General features: G+C 41.1%; 1 protein-coding gene and 1 long non-coding RNA gene across 3 annotated transcripts in view; one reads left to right on the top strand and one right to left on the bottom strand.

Moving 5' to 3' along the window:
- The window catches only part of rab15 (RAB15, member RAS oncogene family), a 130,148-nt gene that overhangs the window by 80,855 nt on the left and 32,077 nt on the right, over positions 1 to 17,216 (bottom strand). The gene's annotated exons all lie outside the window — the stretch shown is intronic.
- LOC125455334 (uncharacterized) overlaps positions 1 to 17,216 on the top strand; it is a 116,484-nt gene that overhangs the window by 83,678 nt on the left and 15,590 nt on the right. For both annotated transcript variants that reach the window (XR_007248229.1, XR_009446247.1), the window contains one exon: positions 11,171 to 11,249. This is a non-coding gene — a long non-coding RNA (uncharacterized LOC125455334). The remainder of the gene's footprint in view (positions 1 to 11,170; positions 11,250 to 17,216) is intronic.

The following is a 17,216-nucleotide window of genomic DNA, read 5'->3' as shown; positions in this document are numbered from 1 at the left end:
TAATGTATGCATTTCCATTATACTGCGAATCTATGTTTTACCAGAAACAGGACATAGCCACCAGAGGTGATAGTACCATTGAATGCAGTCAAGAAAGGGACAGTTTGATTACTACCACTTACATCTTCCCTCAGCTGATAAATCAGTAATTCTCCATTGTGAAGAAGCACTGAAGGGAACAAGGGCAGAGAATACGATATGAGTGAGTGACTTCAATGTGGCTCACTATTACTTCACATTGTCTGTATCCTGAAGAAGACAGGTGTGAGACTGATCTGCAGCAGGTAGTGAACAAAACAACCCAGAGGAAAATCCAATTCGACTATGTTGAAACCAATTTGCCTGTCAATGGCTACATGTCTTCACATTATTGGTAGGGGCGATCATGACATAGTTCTTGTGGAAACTGAGTCCTGACTTCTTATTAAGGGCACGCTCCAGTTTCTGCCACTAGAACTGTGTTAAATGGGTAGATTCATAACAGATCTTGTAGCTCAAAAACTGGCCATCCATGAAGTGCCATGAGCCATCAGCAGCAGCTGGAAGTGTATTCCACCACAATCTGGATTTGTTAAGGTTGACTACAATTGGTAGTTGGGTTCAAGCCTCCATGTTTCTGCTGATGAACTTTGCATCATGTCTAGGACAGATCTATGCAAACTAGCAATGGCAAAAATCACTTGCATTAGGGCTAGAATAATGATGTTATGCGGCATACCAAAAGAAGAAAATATAGAGCAACATTTCCATTGACAGCATGCTTGTTCATGGTTAACAATTGTGTACCTTATTATTGTGGAGGGTTCGGCAGGGATGAGGGTGAAGAAGCCACCTAAGAAATCACTCTGTGCTACCAAGATTAATGGTAGAAATTTATTTAATTAGATAATTATATCTGAAGGTTGTAAGATTGCACAGTCAGTGTGGAGAAATTATACAATCCCGACACTGTGGAAGCAGAGATTGTTGAGCAGGAATGTCAGCTTCTTAAAACCGTTCCTGCATAAAGAAGAGTATCAACAGTAGAACTCAAGACAAAATGCAACTTACAGAGCAAAAGAAGCAAGGAAAATAAACAGGACAGACATTCACCAACTCAAGTGGGCGATCTGTGTTTCCCTTCCCAAAGTTTTGCACAATATTGCTTTCCAGTAAGACAGATGGCATCTATGTTGGCTAATTCACAATTAAGAGTATTGCGTTCGAGTACTGTATAACTGTTATAAAGGCAAAGTGGTTGTCACTCTACACATAGCATGATTCTTAAAATGACACTGGGAGAATCATTAATGTGTTTTTTTTGTCATTGTTAGCTAAGAATAAAGAGGAATTTGCATGTTTATTGAGTTTAGATTGCTTCAGGGTGCCCCAAGGCATATGACATGAAATTAACTACATTTCTGCATCATCACCAGCTGGAAGACATGGCAGGGAGTGTGTGCAAAGCGATATCCCTTAAAGATCAAAGTCACAACAGTCAATAATTGTTTTTGATGACTTGGTCAAGAGATAAACATCGATCAGGACACTGGGCAGTATGGTCTTGCTCTTCGTCAAAGTACAGCCATAGGATCTTGTACAACTATCAGATCAGACTTTAACATCTTATACCAATGACAACAACAGCGTACCACCATCTGCCCTACATTATGTTTTCAGCCCCGTTGGTTGAGCATCTGCAGATGAAGTAGGGGTGGGCACTCGAATTAGAATCATAGTATCCCTACACTGTGGAAGCAGGCCATTCAGCCCATTGATTCCATACCAACGAAGGAACATCCCACCCAGATCCACCCCTACCCTGTCCCTGAAATCCTGCATTTTCCATGGCTAATCCAACTAGCCTACAAATCCCAGGACACTATGGGAAATTGAGCTCAGTACAATCACCTAACCTGCACATCTTTGAGGCTGTGGGAGGAAACCAGATCACCCAGAGGAAACCCCTGCTGATACGGGGAGAACATGCAAACTCACACAGACAGTCACTTGAGGCTGGAACCAAACCTGGGTCCCTGGCACTGTGAGGCAGCAGCGCTAGCCACTGATCCACCATATCAACACTATAATCTAATTGCCAGGACGTACCTATTGGTATCCCAGTGGCAACTCGGTGCTCACTGTATTAACCAATGTTTGAGCTCAAAGCTTAAAGAGCCATATCTCCAGTATAAGTGGGTGTGTAATCATCCACTTTCGACCAGAAAATAAGCGGTCTAAATTATTTCCAAATTGTGAAAAAGATGGAAGCAGAAAAAGTCCAAAGAAATTAAGGGTGTGTAATTGGCTTATTAAAATGTAATTAAAAAAGAAGTAATCAAAAAGGAGAAATTTAAATTTCTCTTTTTTGGAACCATGTTGCTTTCCCGTAAAATAACTTACCAGAATATCATACCTCTCTGAATGTACTGAAGCAATATTGTATTATAGTGGCATGTAATAAATTGTTGGCTTTTTTCCTAGAGGACCACAATACAAGCTTTTTATGAAATCAACTGTTCAGACTGTTCCCTGGAGCAGGTAGTTTTTGAATCATTAACACATTAACAAACCTTAACAATGTAATTGCTAAGTTAGGGGAAAAAAAGAGATGGTGGATATTAAATTCCTTTCAGCACACAACTTGGGAGCACTGGTGGTGCAGTGGTAAAGTTCACATCTCCAATTCAGGAGGCCAGGGTTCAAGTCCCACCTGCTCCAGAGGTGTGTCACAATAACTGTGAACAGGTTGATTAAAAATATTTACACATAATTAGGAAACAATTGTAACACTGGGTGTGGTACGAGAGCTGTTAGACCCAAGAATGTCGATAAACTTTCTCCACAAAGAAAAGCTTGGTCTTTATCTCACCAGCTAGCTTAAATTCAATTAGCATGAATATCATGCTCCAAATGAAACCGTGGGTATTGAACATTTGAATATCGGGAGAAGATCTAGGCGTCACACCTTTGGAAGGATAATATGGCCCTTGGAAAGTCGCGACACCAAACTTTTATCAGATTGACATTCTGTCCTCCAATTCTTAAATTAAGATACATTATGCGACTTGTAACAAATAAAAAACATATCTGAAATAACTCAGAGGCCAGTGGAGACATGGAGAGCCCTTGACCCTGATCCAGCTCCTCTTGAGGCAGCTTTCAAAGTGATCAGGATGTCTGACACTCTTGTTTCTATCTGTCAGCCAGGGGTCCCTGAATGGTCCAGATTAACAGGCCCAATCGGGGAACTCATATTCTATGAGGTCCATCTGGCTGACCTCAATGCAATCACTATCTTTATGCAGCTCTTTAAAAGGAGCATTATAAAACAAAATATGGCATAAAGACAGGGGGAAATTTCAGGGCAGCTAACCAAAAAAATGATTAAAAAGAGTTAAAAGTTTTAAGGATGTCTTACAGCAGGCATGAGAACCAGCTGGAGGGGTTACTCTAGAGATTAGCAGTTGGGTGACTGAAGATCTAGGATTATGTACTGTACAATTAGGATTATGCCTCCTGGAATTCAAAATGTTAACAAGTGATTGGCAGGAAGTTATCAAGACATTAAGGGGAAATGATCGGGTATAGGTGTTTGGGGAGGGCTAGAATATGAGGACACAACCTAAAACTCAGAGCCAGGGCTGTCTAGACAGAATTCTAGAAACACTTGCACACATCAAGTGTGTTGCAAGTTTTAAATTCTGTTTACAGACTCTCCTCTCATTGCATTCATTGATGTTATCACATTAATCAGGGGTAAGATGGAACACTGTGCCCCTGCATCCATTTATGACAAATAGGGGTAATTAAAGGGAAGCTTCCACAAAATGGCTGAGCCAACAAGGAATACACAAACAAAGTTTACTGAAGAAACCCAGCTAGAGTGGCACCATCCGTGTAGAACGGGCAAAATTAATGTTTTGTGTTCTTTTTCAGAACAGGACCAGAAACATTAATTTTGCTTTCTCTCCACAGATGCTGTCAGACCTGCTGAGTTTTTCCAGCTATTTCCATTTGGATTTCTGATTTCCGGCATCCACAGTCTTTGGTTTTTTTGTGTGGAAAGAACGATCCCTGCTATGCTGAGAACGGTAACAGTGAAGGGAATTGCGATATAGTTCCAAATCCAAAAGGTGTGTATTTTGGAGGTGGACTGACTTACAGGTGGTGGTGCTCTCAATTGTCGATGTGTCCTTCTAGCGGGGAGAGGTCATGGGTTTGGAAGCTGCCTTCGAAAGGGACTTGGCAAGTTGCTTGTATGTTTCATATTCAAGGACTTTATCCTGGAACTAATCTGCTACGTGATTCTTAATTGGTATCTTAAAATAAACTCCAAATTCTTTCCAACCAGCTCACTTCCTTTGTTTTGCCTCTCTTATTAGGTCAAGCTTCAATTTATCAGAAGCTGTTAAGCCTTGGGGTGCAATGTGGGCTTCAATTTCTCATAGTGTAGAAACAGGCCATTTAGTGCAATAAGTCTGTACCGAGCCTCCGAAGCACAACTCACCCACACCCATCCCCTAAACCCTGCATTTCCATGGCTAATGCACCTAACCTACATATTTCGGAACACTATGGGTAATTTAGTATGACCAACCCACCTAGCTTGCACATCTTTGGGATGTGGAAGGAAACTGGAGCACCCACAGGAAACCCACGCAAACACAGGGAGAACATGCAAACTCCACACAGACAGCCAATCAAGGCTGGAATCGAACCCAGGTCCCTGGAGCTGTGCAGCAGCAATGTTAATTACTGGACCACCGTATTATTTATTTCTACTTCTGCACCTGTTGGTCGAGGCAATGACTGAGAAACCTGCCTCAAACTATCAAAGGTCTTTTTCTCCAGTATGACATCATTTTCCTGAGCATCCACTGTGTACGGAGGATGAGGTCATTGACCCATGAATCTGTATTAATGATCACTCACATCAGCAATAACCAGCTCCTGATCTGCATATTATGTTCTTAACAGCAAAAGGGATATGTCTATGAAGTATGACATATTTTGTCAATTTTTATCATTTGGTCAAAGTCAAAGATTCTGTAATTAGTTTCAAATAATAGTGAGGACGATGAACAGTTTGGTTCCCAAGCTGAATGCGTATTGTCCTACCATCATGAGCTGTTATCCCTGTGACAGTCTTTTTTCTAATGTACTAAATCTCGTGAATTGAAGTTTCTCAAGGATAGTTTTGCATGATGCCCCCAAATTTCCTCTGAGGCCTCTGCCTGACAGAAGACCATGTCCCTGCATGCAAAGCATTCAAATAAGCAGTAAAATATTGAACTAATTTTCATACATTCTGGTGCAGGAGGACTATGGCATAAAACAGAGGGTAATTTGAGATTTTGCCCATAGACTAACTAATTGAAACCTAATCCTCTGATCATCTGGAGTGAATTCTTTGTATGGGCAGCCCATGTCATGGCAGCTGCTACAAACTGGCTGATGGGCTGAAATTTTATGCTGCAATTCATCAATCACCATATGATTTCCTTTTAAAGTTCATTACTCAAAATTCTGCCAAGTGCATTATTCATGATCACAATGTCTATATTTTCACAATTAACTCATTATTTACAAATTGGCCACCATCATCATTGGGAAACTCCACTGGTGGTCCATGTCGGATTTCCATCCATTTCTCCAAGCTATTACCTAAAACCCATTCATCTTTACTACATATTATTATAGAAAAACTAGCTCACCAGCTCTATAGGATGTGAAAATAGTTCAGTATCTGTCCTATAAGCATAAAGCAATGGCAAATACCTTGCTGAATGACATGTTAACAGAAGGTTTACAAATGACTTCTATAGGTGCTGTGTTCTCATCAACTACACATTTTCAAAGATTTTGAACCTTTGACAAGTAGGATGAGCAAATTATTGCTCTTATGTTCAGATGATTTGTTTGTTTTACTCTGATTCTTGTCACCTGATGCTATTAATACTTGTTTCACACTCCAATGAGAGACATCAATTTGCGTCGAGAGAGCACAATGTCTGTTGGAGGCCAGATGTACAACCAGAAGAACATGATGGAATCCTATATAAGTCTCAGAATGATGCCTCCACGGGAATTTCTCAGGAAGTCTGAATTTCCACTGGGCAATTCCCCTTGTCCTTACGTTCTTCTAGAAAAATCTACAACAATCAGAGACTTTTGGTGCTTCAAACATACTTACTTGGATAATTATCCAGGAAAATTCTAGTCTACATCCTGGGTCATTTTACAAATGAACTCCTGCACTTACCAATCACTCACTCTGAGTATGTCAACTGATTTTCCAACATAACAAAGTGTGAGGCTGGATGAACACAGCAGGCCAAGCAACATCTCAGGAGCACCAAATCTGATGTTTCAGGCCTAGACCCTTCATCAGAGAGGATTTTCCAACAATCATATTTCCAAGTTTCTTTTGTGCCTTTTTCATACTAACAGATTAGTATCTCACCAGACACTAAGTCTGTATTTCTTTAGTGACCACAATGCATTGTTATCATCAAACCGAATGCAAGTAGATTCATATATTCCTCATTCATGTATTCATTGTCACTACTCAGCGAGACAAGATACGGTAGCATCTTAAACACATACGATGGACCAGATCTTCCAGTCTCCAGACAGTTATATCATGAATGACATGCATCAAGACCTCTCAGATGTCACAAAACACTAACTGCAGGTGGGACTGCTGAGGAAGTTCAATTTTCTCATGGGCAAGCACCTGAAGCCCTCAACTCGGAATTCAATTTGCAGACTTCAGAGGGTTCCAACTTTTGAACTTGAATATTTATCCAGGAAAAGTTAGTGGTATTAAAATCCATGCTAACTGCTGGCTCACTATAAAATGAAGAGCTCATCCCCACCCCGATCATTGACACTGAACTTCAAAACACAGGGAATGGAGGTAAGAAAGGCTAGATAGGCTGGGGTTTTTTTCCCACTGAAGGGTAGGAGGTTGAGGGATGACCTTAAAGAGGTTTAAAAAATCTTGAGGAGCACAGGGACTGTTAACGAAGATCTTGTCTTGACGCTAGGGTGGGGGGAGTTCAAATCTATTGTACAATAGATTTGTACAAAAAGCTGATGAAATTCAACTTGGGTGATCTGTGGATCGGAATTAACATTTAGATTACTGGGTTGTGCAAAGGACACATGGTTGCATCAAACTTGTGCTGGGTGTTTGGGAAAGGGACTTGGCCAGTTGCTTGTATGTTTCATATTCAAGGACTTCTTCCTGGTACTAATCTACGTGAATATTAACTGGTATCTCAAAATAAACTCCAAATTCTTTCCAACCAGCTCACTTCCTTTGTTTTGCCTCTCTTATTAGTTCAAGCTTATTAAGCGTCCGGGTGCAATGTGGACTTCGATTTCTCAGTGTGGAAACAGGCTATTGGGCGCAATAAGTCCATACCGACTCTCCGAAGCACAACTCACCCACACCCATCCCCTAAACCCTGCATTTCCATGGCTAATGCGCCTAACCTATATGTTTCTGAACACTATGGGTAATTTAGCATGACCAACCCTCCTAACTTGCACATCTTTGGGATGTGGAAGGAAACCGGAGCACCCGGAGGAAACCCACGCAGACACGGGGAGAACACGCATTTTCTTCAATTTGCTCATTTCACCATATAATGGTCTTCAGAAGACACACTAAAAAAGTGTCTTGTTCTTCAAGAATCCTGGAATCCATTTACCTGTGACTTTTAAGGCCAGAAAGATTTAAAAGGGACCTGAGGGATACACAGAGGGTGGTTCCTGTGTGGCATGAGCTGCCAGAGTAAGTGGTAGATGCAGGTATAGTTACAACGTTTAAAAGACATTTGGATAGATACGTGAGTAGTAAAAGGTTTAGCGGGATATGGGCTAAACGCAGGCAAGTGGGGCTGGTTTAGTTTGAGAAAGTTGGTCAGCGTGGGCAAGTTGAACTGAAGGGTCTGTTTCTGTGCTGATCGACTCTATATACTCATATCTGCTCCCGCCCCCATAATGCACACCAGCCGATGGTCTCTCACACTGTCTGTGGACATCTAACTCACTGAAATTCCACTTCACATGGACACGTGACATCATCCCCAATCCTTAAATACCCGACCCAACCCTCGCACACACCAGAAAGATGACCCACTCTACCCTCTCATCCACTTCACTGCCTCCTGTATCTCCTCACCCAGCCGGCAATCTACCCCTTCATCTATGTGGCACCCTACGCACCAAACCGCGCCCGCCTGAAACTACCTGGGCACCTTACACCTGACCAGTTAACTGCACTGCTCACCAACCTGGCAGCTGATCCACTCACCCATCTGGAAACCAGTCATCTACCCAAATACCACCCTATTGCTCACTTACTTGAGATGTGTACTTCTCTCAGTAGTTGTCAAAGTAGCTTGGGAACCTGGAATAGATCCTGCTGCCTCAAGAAGGCATCTCTTCTGTGGCAATTTATTTGGCTGCTACTTGTGTAGCTTGCTGGACTGTTTTGGTTATGATGGTTTCCGTAGGAGAAATTCAGCTGAAAAATTCCTGAAAACATAAGCATTGTTTTGTCCGATTTGAGATGGAAAAAGGGATTCCAAGCTCCATCGAGAGGTTTGGACCATTTTAAAATACAAATACTATCCAGTGGGGTACAGTGAAAAGAACACACGATTAACACATTAACCACTGGACCAAAGGTTCTTGTGATCAGTGAAACTTGTTTGGATTCATCATTATCTTTCGCCTTCAGAATCTCTTTATCACATGTTATTTTGAGCACTCTCCTTCTAAAATTTGCTCATTTCACCTCAATGATCCTCAGAAGACACGCTTAAAGGTCTACTAAATGTATAAGAATCCTGGAATCTATTTACCTGTGATTTTCGTTCCAATTTTTTGTCACAATAATCAAATCTGTTAATGTGCTTTTACCCTCTTTGTCTGCCTTTCATTCTTCCATTGGATTGCCACTGACACCTGATAGCAGAGTATTTGAAATGTGGAGATTATTGAATTTTCTATCATTTATAATCACCATGGAATGATTCATTTTTTCCATAAAGGCTGTTGGAAATTACAGTTTTCCAGTGACTTTTTATTAAGGCACCTGATCCAACAAGATGCCCTTTCCCAAACACCCAGCACAAGTTTGTCGCAACCACGTGTCCTTTGCACAATCCAGTAATCTAAATGTTAATTCCGATCCACAGATCACCCAAGTTGAATTTCATCAGCTTTTTGTACAAAGTCCGCCATATACTTTTCATTGTATGACCAGCTGTTTACCATCATTTGTCAAAAGCTGACCGCACCTCTCGGGCATTTAATGCATCACCTTTCTTGTAGATTACATTAAAGGAAATCTAACCCAAGGTCCAATCCTTCAACATTATCCACTGGCTGATGGTCATCTTAGAAAATACACCTGATCCTTCTTTTTGTAGGATGCAACCGTAACAAAGTCATACCTTGTTTTGTCTTTGGTATGGCCATATCCCACGTGTATGCATCCACTCAATTTTTCCAGTGGTTAGGTCATCCAGACACCAAAAACACCTGAGGATGACCATACCCTGATAATTTATACTTGTTTTCAATCATTATCCAAATGGCTATTAACATTCTAATTTTCTGGTTGAAGAGTTTATCTTCTCAGTTTTCAATCTTCATCTTCAAACAACAATTCAAATCTAGAATGTTATTTTGCAGTAAAGGACAGGACTAAAGGCCATATTCACAAGTTTTCCTCGTCTTTCATTTAGGATATACAAATGACAAATCTACACCTTCTATCCCAGCCATCACAGTTTCAGCCTGTTCCTATTGACCCTTCTCCTCAAAGGCCTCTGGTACAGTGTCCAACAAACGTGGAGCTTGCTATCACCTATGCTCAACTATTTATTCCCATTTCTCGGGATAGATTCACTTCCAACAGACTCCCAACACCTGTTTCAACGCATCTTCCCATTGAGAGGTGCAATACCCGTTCTGATCACAACTTTGCCCGATATCACACATTTGCTCATCAACTGTATGGTCAGATTTGATTTCACATTAACATAAATGAGATGAACAGGCAGCACAAATCAATCAGGAGATAGGTTTTGCACCTTTTTATATTGTATGAAGATTTTGTAGGAATCAAGTAACAATTCAGTTTGCTTGTACGGGGGGTATTCTAATGTGTGCTGCTAGCTTTGACAAATTATACTGGACGGAATCATCTAAATGGTCATCCAGTACACAAGTCTGGAGAGAAAAAAAAACAGTCTTGAGCAACCATCAGTTTGGTTAAAGATGCAGCATGATCCCATTTCAGGGGCTATCCAATTCAGTCCCTGACATTCCGAAATAGTAGTAATGATCGATCCCATCAATATCATTGGCATAGAGTTTCCTGCAGTTTCCAGCATAAGAGGCACAAGCCCCAGCTCTTACAAACAAATCCAGTGAGAGGAACATTGATTAACTGCACTTAATGGAACAGTCCTTTTTCTTGTAAAATATTCAATACTTTTACCCTCCACAGAAGTATGTTCCTTTTGCTGATTAGCACTATCGTATTTCACTAATTTTTCAAAGCCACAATTATTTTCAAAGGATAAAATGCAGGTAGAGAACATAATCAGAAAAAGTTCATCTTACATTATGTGCCATATCCCACTGAGTACAACATTGCAATCTTACCCGAGTTAGTTTGATAAAAATTTTAACCACTCCTTTCTCTTGGTAGACACTGATAACCTTATGTGGCTTTTCCCCGTACATGAACATGAGCAGGAGATAAATTCCCTTGAACTTGTGCCATTGTTAAATTAGATCATAGATAATTAGCGTGTTCAGCCTATTTACCCACCCTTTGCTTCATATCCCTTGCTACCCTAACTAAATCTTTTAAAACGAAAATCTATCAATGGCAGATTTCCAATGCTTTGTGTGCAAAAGCAATAATCACTGAACAGTTTTGCTCTTGTTTTAATGCTATTTCTTATTATTTTTGGAATTCCACTATGGAGAAGACTGCTTTTCTGTATCTAGCCTAGTTAACTCCTTGATCATTTAAATACCTCAATTGGAACATCCTTCAACCTTCTAAACAACTGGAAACGTAAACCAATTTTTTTTTTCACCCAACCCCTTTCCTCATCATAGCTCTTTGGTGAACTTGAGTTATGCTTTTTCAAAGGGCTGTACGTCTTTTGCCAAAGGTTGAATATCCAAAGTGAAACGCAATGTTCCAAATGGGAACGGACCAAGGCTGTATGGTAAGTATTTTTCATTTTTAATTTCAGGCGTGTGTACTGCTTGATCATTAAATGATTTCTTCCAGTATATTTTATCAATTAACAATGCCAGCAGCAAACATTCGTTAGAATACTCCAACAACAAGCAAACTAAATTTTTACTTGCTTCCTGCAAAATCTTCAAGTAAGATATTTAAAAATGTGCAAACAGATTAACAGTTTCCCTGGTAACTGATGTGATGCAATTCAGAGATGGGTACTTCAAGTGAGTTTTGAACAGCAGCTTGCCGTCAGCGTCTTGAACATGTTATCAAGAATGTATGTGGTTAATGTATGCAATATATACAAACACAATGGGTCAAGACTCAGTGTAACATTTACACACAGACACACATACGCACACACGCACACATACAAGTGGATGAACATACCCCCACCAGGCTATTGTATTGAAATGTCGAAAATTGGAATTATCCATTACGTTATCTTCTCTGTCTTTGAAAAATATACTGACATGCTGCAATTTACACAGTTCCAATGCTCTCCTACAAATTTCTCTCTCCAACATCATTCGATTTCCACCTCAGGGAAGAATGTATGGATTGAGATCCAGCAGTGTAGCCTGTCTGCAGTGGTATAGAGGATGCCTACTGTTATTTCCTGGGAAGCGATGGGTTCCCAGCCAATTCCCAAATAGACCGGAATGGTGCTAGGGAAGGTAATGAGTGGGTGCAGGTTGATTTCAAGTTAGTTTTGGAAGGTTTTTAAATCAGGGCTACTCTAATGCCATGCAGCCAAAGAGCTGATGTGATGCCTGGTTTCCAATCTTGGACCATGCTTGACATGGGAACATATTTGTTTATCAGTCTTGAAAGGTCTACTTGCATTGATAGCCCTGCACTAGTCCTATTAAAGGGTGAGCACTTGACTTGCAAGCAAGGGAGTTCCTGGAGCTTTTTCTAATGGTCAGTCTCTGAAGGCTTTCTGGAGGTTTTTGGTGCTGAATTTGCTGCAGCATATTTCTGCATCCTCACAGAAAGAATAGAGGTTTGGGTGACCTGTCCATTGTCATGTCTCATTGGGGTACAGTGCTGGAAATTAACCCCTACTATTCCTGGAGTCACCACAAAAGTTAAAAGATTTTGAAATAAATGCACAAAATTTCCTAAATTACTTTATTTTCAATCTCAGGTTTATAGAAAGCACATTTCAAGTTTCTGTACTTAACAAGTATTGCTATTCATTGAAAATAATTAGACTCCACTAGCCTGTCTGGCAGTGCATTCCATGCCCCTACCACTCCCTGAGTAAACAACCTACCTCTGATGTATCCCTGATACCTACCTCCTTTCACTTTAAAACTATGTCCCCTTGTAAAAGCTACCTCCACCTGAGGAAAAAGTCTCTGGCTGTCTACTCTATCTATACCTCTGATCATTTTGTACACCTCTATCAAGTTGTTCTCAGCCACAAGCAGGTCAGTTACCCAAGAATCAGTCATCCCATTTTTGGCAGGTAAAAGCATTTCATGATCAATAACTGGTCACTAGTCCATTGACCAAAAAAAACCTTTTGTTGCCAACCAGAGCTGTCCCTTACATAGCATCTCTGCTCCAGTTTGTCTGCAACCACTTTGATTTCTGCTTGTTCAAACAGTTGTTTACACGATGCTGCCATGAGGGTCAGGTCACTTGCTTTTGAAACCACGCAGCAATCCTTAAAAACATTGGTTTTAACATAGTTCTTTCTCATTTCGGCCAGCAAAAAACACAAACATAAAAAGACTCGCTCTTTACATCGTATGAAGACTGAAATGGGTATAGTGGCAGTGGTAGTGTCTCTGGGTAAGAGGAAAAACAGGTTATGGAGAAGGGAACCTCTGCGCCACACCTTCTGCCAATTTGGAGCCAGCATCCTCCAAGTGTCTTAACAGTGACAGGAGGCTGTCAGGCAGAGCAGCCAATGTATCCAGGATCTGTGTGCATACACCCATCCATGGTCTCCCACATGATCTGAGTAGGTAGGTTGCAGGAAAACTTGTCAGCGACCACACCCTTTGGAGGAGCTAACAAAACAAAAACACATCATTTATCCTTGGCCTAGTTACAGCCCACTCACATCTCACTGTCTCACAACCAGGGTACACGCAGTGCCAGTTTCTGAACTGTTGGCTGCGACTGTTAGATCAAAAGTTGAGGGCCTTGTCAACCCCACTGTGGTGTTGCTCTCTCCCTCTTTTCCTTCTTTAGTTTGACGGAGCCGAACTGGTACTTGTTCTTTGGTGATTAAAAGCAGCAACTTCAAAGGCGAAGCTTGATATAAGGAAACAAAGTGAGAGATCTACGGCCAAACCCACCAGGTTCCCTCACATCCTCCAGGGAAGGAAATGGCTATCCATATCTGGTCTGGCACACGTCTGACTTTAGACCCACAGAAAGGTAGTTGGCTTTTAAATACCCTTGCAAGAAAGGTCCTAGTAAACCATTCAGTAATGTAATCGATGATTCCAATTTTAAATATTTCAGAATAAAAGGAATAAAACCAAATGGACTATCTGGAATTAACTAAGGCACCAGGAACATCAGCAGCAAAGAACAGCCCTGTCAACCCTGCAAAGTCCCCCTTACTAACCGATGGCTAGTGTGAAAATTGGAGAGCTGTCTCACTGACTAGTGAAGCAACAGGCTGACACAGTCATACTCATGGAATCATACCTTACAGACAATATCTCAGACACCACCATCACAAACCCTGGATATGTCCTGCCTCAATCAGTAAAAGAGGCAATGCAATGGTGTACAGTTGAAAGGCAGATGACTTCGGACTCCTTGACATTGGCTCTGGGCCTCATGGCTTCCAGTTAAACATGGACAAGGAAACCCCATGCTGTTTTCCATACACTGTCTGCTCTCAGCTGATGACTCAATGCTCTTCTGTGTTGAGCAGCACTTGGATAAAGAACTAAAGGTGGCAAGGGCACAAAATGCACTCTGATTGAGGATCTTCAATGCCTGCCACTAAACATGGCTTGGCACTGATCAAGCTGGTTAAGTCTTTAAGGACATGGCTGCTAGACTGGGTCTGTGGTAGGTTGTGAGGAAACCAACAAGAGGACAAACTTACTTGACCTCATCCTTACCAATCTGCCTGCCACAGCTCCATCTGTCCATGGCGGCACGGCGGCTCAGTGGTTAGCACTACTGCCTCACAGCGCCAGGGACCCGGGTTCGATTCCAGCCTCAGGCGACTCTCTGTGTGGAGCTTACACATTCTCCCAGTGACTGCGGGGGTTTCGTGCGGGTGCTCTGGTTTCCTCCCACAGATGTGCAAATTAGGTGAATTGGCCATGCTAAATTGCTTAAATAGTGTCCAGGGTAGGGTGTGCTTCCACATTTTAGAGATTCTATGTATGTCTTTGCACAGAAAGCAGGCCAAATCCACTCAGCCAATTTCTGTCTACTGATTATACATCCTTATACATTCATTTTATGTCTGTTTTGTATAACTATTATGCACAAAGTAACTTTGTGCTAGATTCTATATAGTTTTGTACAAATGTTAGGTTTGGTCAGAGATCAAAAGCTGAAAACTGTGCTTCATCATACCTTGTAGCTTATTTCCAAGCAATGACAATCATAGCAAAATGTACATAAACAAGATATAGATAAGCCGTTGTCTTTTGGATGGTTTTTCTACAGGCTACTTGTGTCTCATTGGGGATTTGGGACAATATGCCCAAAGACATTAATTTTGGAAGAAATTACGTTACATGCATTAGTATCTCAAATGAGCAGATACCAAAAATAGTGCAGTACACCTTGTTATGCAAGAAGAAAATCACAAAACTATAATGAGAGGGATTATCCCTGGGATAATTAATGTCTTAGGGAAGTGATCAGGAGATAACTGGCACTGGCATCAGCAACTCAGCATTAAAAGGAATCACACACTAATTCTGCATTTCTCAAACCATTCAGAGCCCAAGAGCTCCACTGATCATACACACAGACTGTACTTTGATAATGTTGGTAAACACCAACTTTCAACAGCACAGTGTCTCGTTTGAGAAAAAACAAACAAGTGAATGATGGACTGGTCAAGAGAACACAGCAAGAGACAAAGAACCACAGTTAGCAGGAAGCCGAGAGCTGGTTCTCCAAATTGAACTTACAAATTTCACTGCCATGAGCTCTGTGTAACTCAAACACATTTTCAGAATAAACCATGTGCCATGATAATAAAATGTGAGGCTGGATGAACACAGCAGGCCAAGCAGCATCTCAGGAGCACAAAAGCTGATGTTTTGGGCCTAGACCCTGAAGGGTCTAGGCCCGAAACGTCAGCTTTTGTGCTCCTGAGATGCTGCTTGGCCTGCTGTGTTCATCCAGCCTCACATTTTATTATCTTGGAATTCTCCAGCATCTGCAGTTCCCATTATCTCTGATACTATGTGCCATGATGCTCTGGAAACATCCAATATCAGGGCTCCAGTGTCAAATTACCAGACATGGTTCTCTGAACAGCATTTTCAACACATGCAGTGCAGACTGTGATACAGATCACTTCCTGATATGCATCAGTATTACAATTCTACCTTGGTACTATCTCCACCTTTCTACCTGCTAACTGCCCTTCTTTGAACCAGCCAGTTCACAAATCTGGTATATATAACCACATCGCTGAGTCCTCAGCAAAACCTCCTCTCTCCATATCCATAATGTCACCTAAACCTACCCCCATCTCAGTTGATCTCTGCTGAAGACTTCATTCATGGATTTGTAATTTCCAGACTTGATTGTTGCAATGCCCCATAAATAAATAAACTTTCCATCAATTTAAGTTCATTAAAAGCTATGTAGCCCATATCCTAACTTGCGCCAAGTACCGTTTAGCCATCACCCTTGTGCTTGTTGGCCTACATTGGCTCTGTGTTAGGCAATGCCTCAATTTTATCAATCTTAGCCTCCTCCTCCAACGCCTGCCAAATAGTTCACTGCAAAGTCTGTTTGACAAAGCTCCTGTGAAGTGAGCTGGGATGTTTTACGATATTGAACATTACACTATATAAATGCAAGTTGATGTTGTTGAAACGTTCTGAAATATTCCAAAGATTATAAAAGAAGAAAAAATTCACAAAGTCTAGCCATCAACACTATCTTAGCCCTGACCCAGTTTCCATGGCACCCCTATTAAATAATGGGATGATCAAGAGTTCAGTTCCACATCAAGATCTTGATCCCATCATTTACAGCTGATGTGAAATCATGATCCCACTCCTCCTCAGATGGATGTCATTCACAGTAGAATTTCTAGAAAATCACCCCCATATCCTGGCCAATATTTTTTCCCTCACAACACATTATTTGGCTATATGTGTTTTTGGGAGCTCTGTGCAAAACTAGCTTGCTACACTTAATTATATAATTGCAGTGCAGCACATTTAAAATAGTGCTTCATTGACTGCAAAGTGCTTTGGGACATCCTAAAGACATGAAAAGCCCCCTTATATCCAAGTTCTGCCTTTTACACAATTTATTTGATCTTCCCTAGTGCAGGATTTTCACATCTTCCAATAAATACTTAATTAACTCTGACTATATTCATCCCGATAATCTTCAATCTCATTTGTGCCGAGAGATACGTCCAGCATTTTTAATTGTCATTGCATCAGTGCTTTCACACACTGGTATTCGTCTCGGGGTGCATATCATTCTGTACATTTGCAACACTTAACATACAAGGTTAATACCCTCCTCTTTCCCACTGCTGCATAATACACTATAGTGCTGTTATTTCTGACTTTCCTGTTCAAAAACCACTTCAGCTTAAACATGATTCCATTGACCTGTCAATCAAGCAGCCAAATCTCTATCTCCAGTTACACTAACAGAGGCCAATAATCAGATCTAAGTGTTTTTTGGCTTAACTGGCTCAGTCACACAACACATGCGGGATATTTTGTCCAGTTAACTAACAGAGCAATTAATC

The sequence above is a fragment of the Stegostoma tigrinum genome, chromosome 10 (assembly GCF_030684315.1).
Source record: "Stegostoma tigrinum isolate sSteTig4 chromosome 10, sSteTig4.hap1, whole genome shotgun sequence".
Lineage (NCBI taxonomy): Eukaryota > Metazoa > Chordata > Chondrichthyes > Orectolobiformes > Stegostomatidae > Stegostoma > Stegostoma tigrinum.
This window is presented reverse-complemented; position numbering and strand designations above follow the sequence as displayed.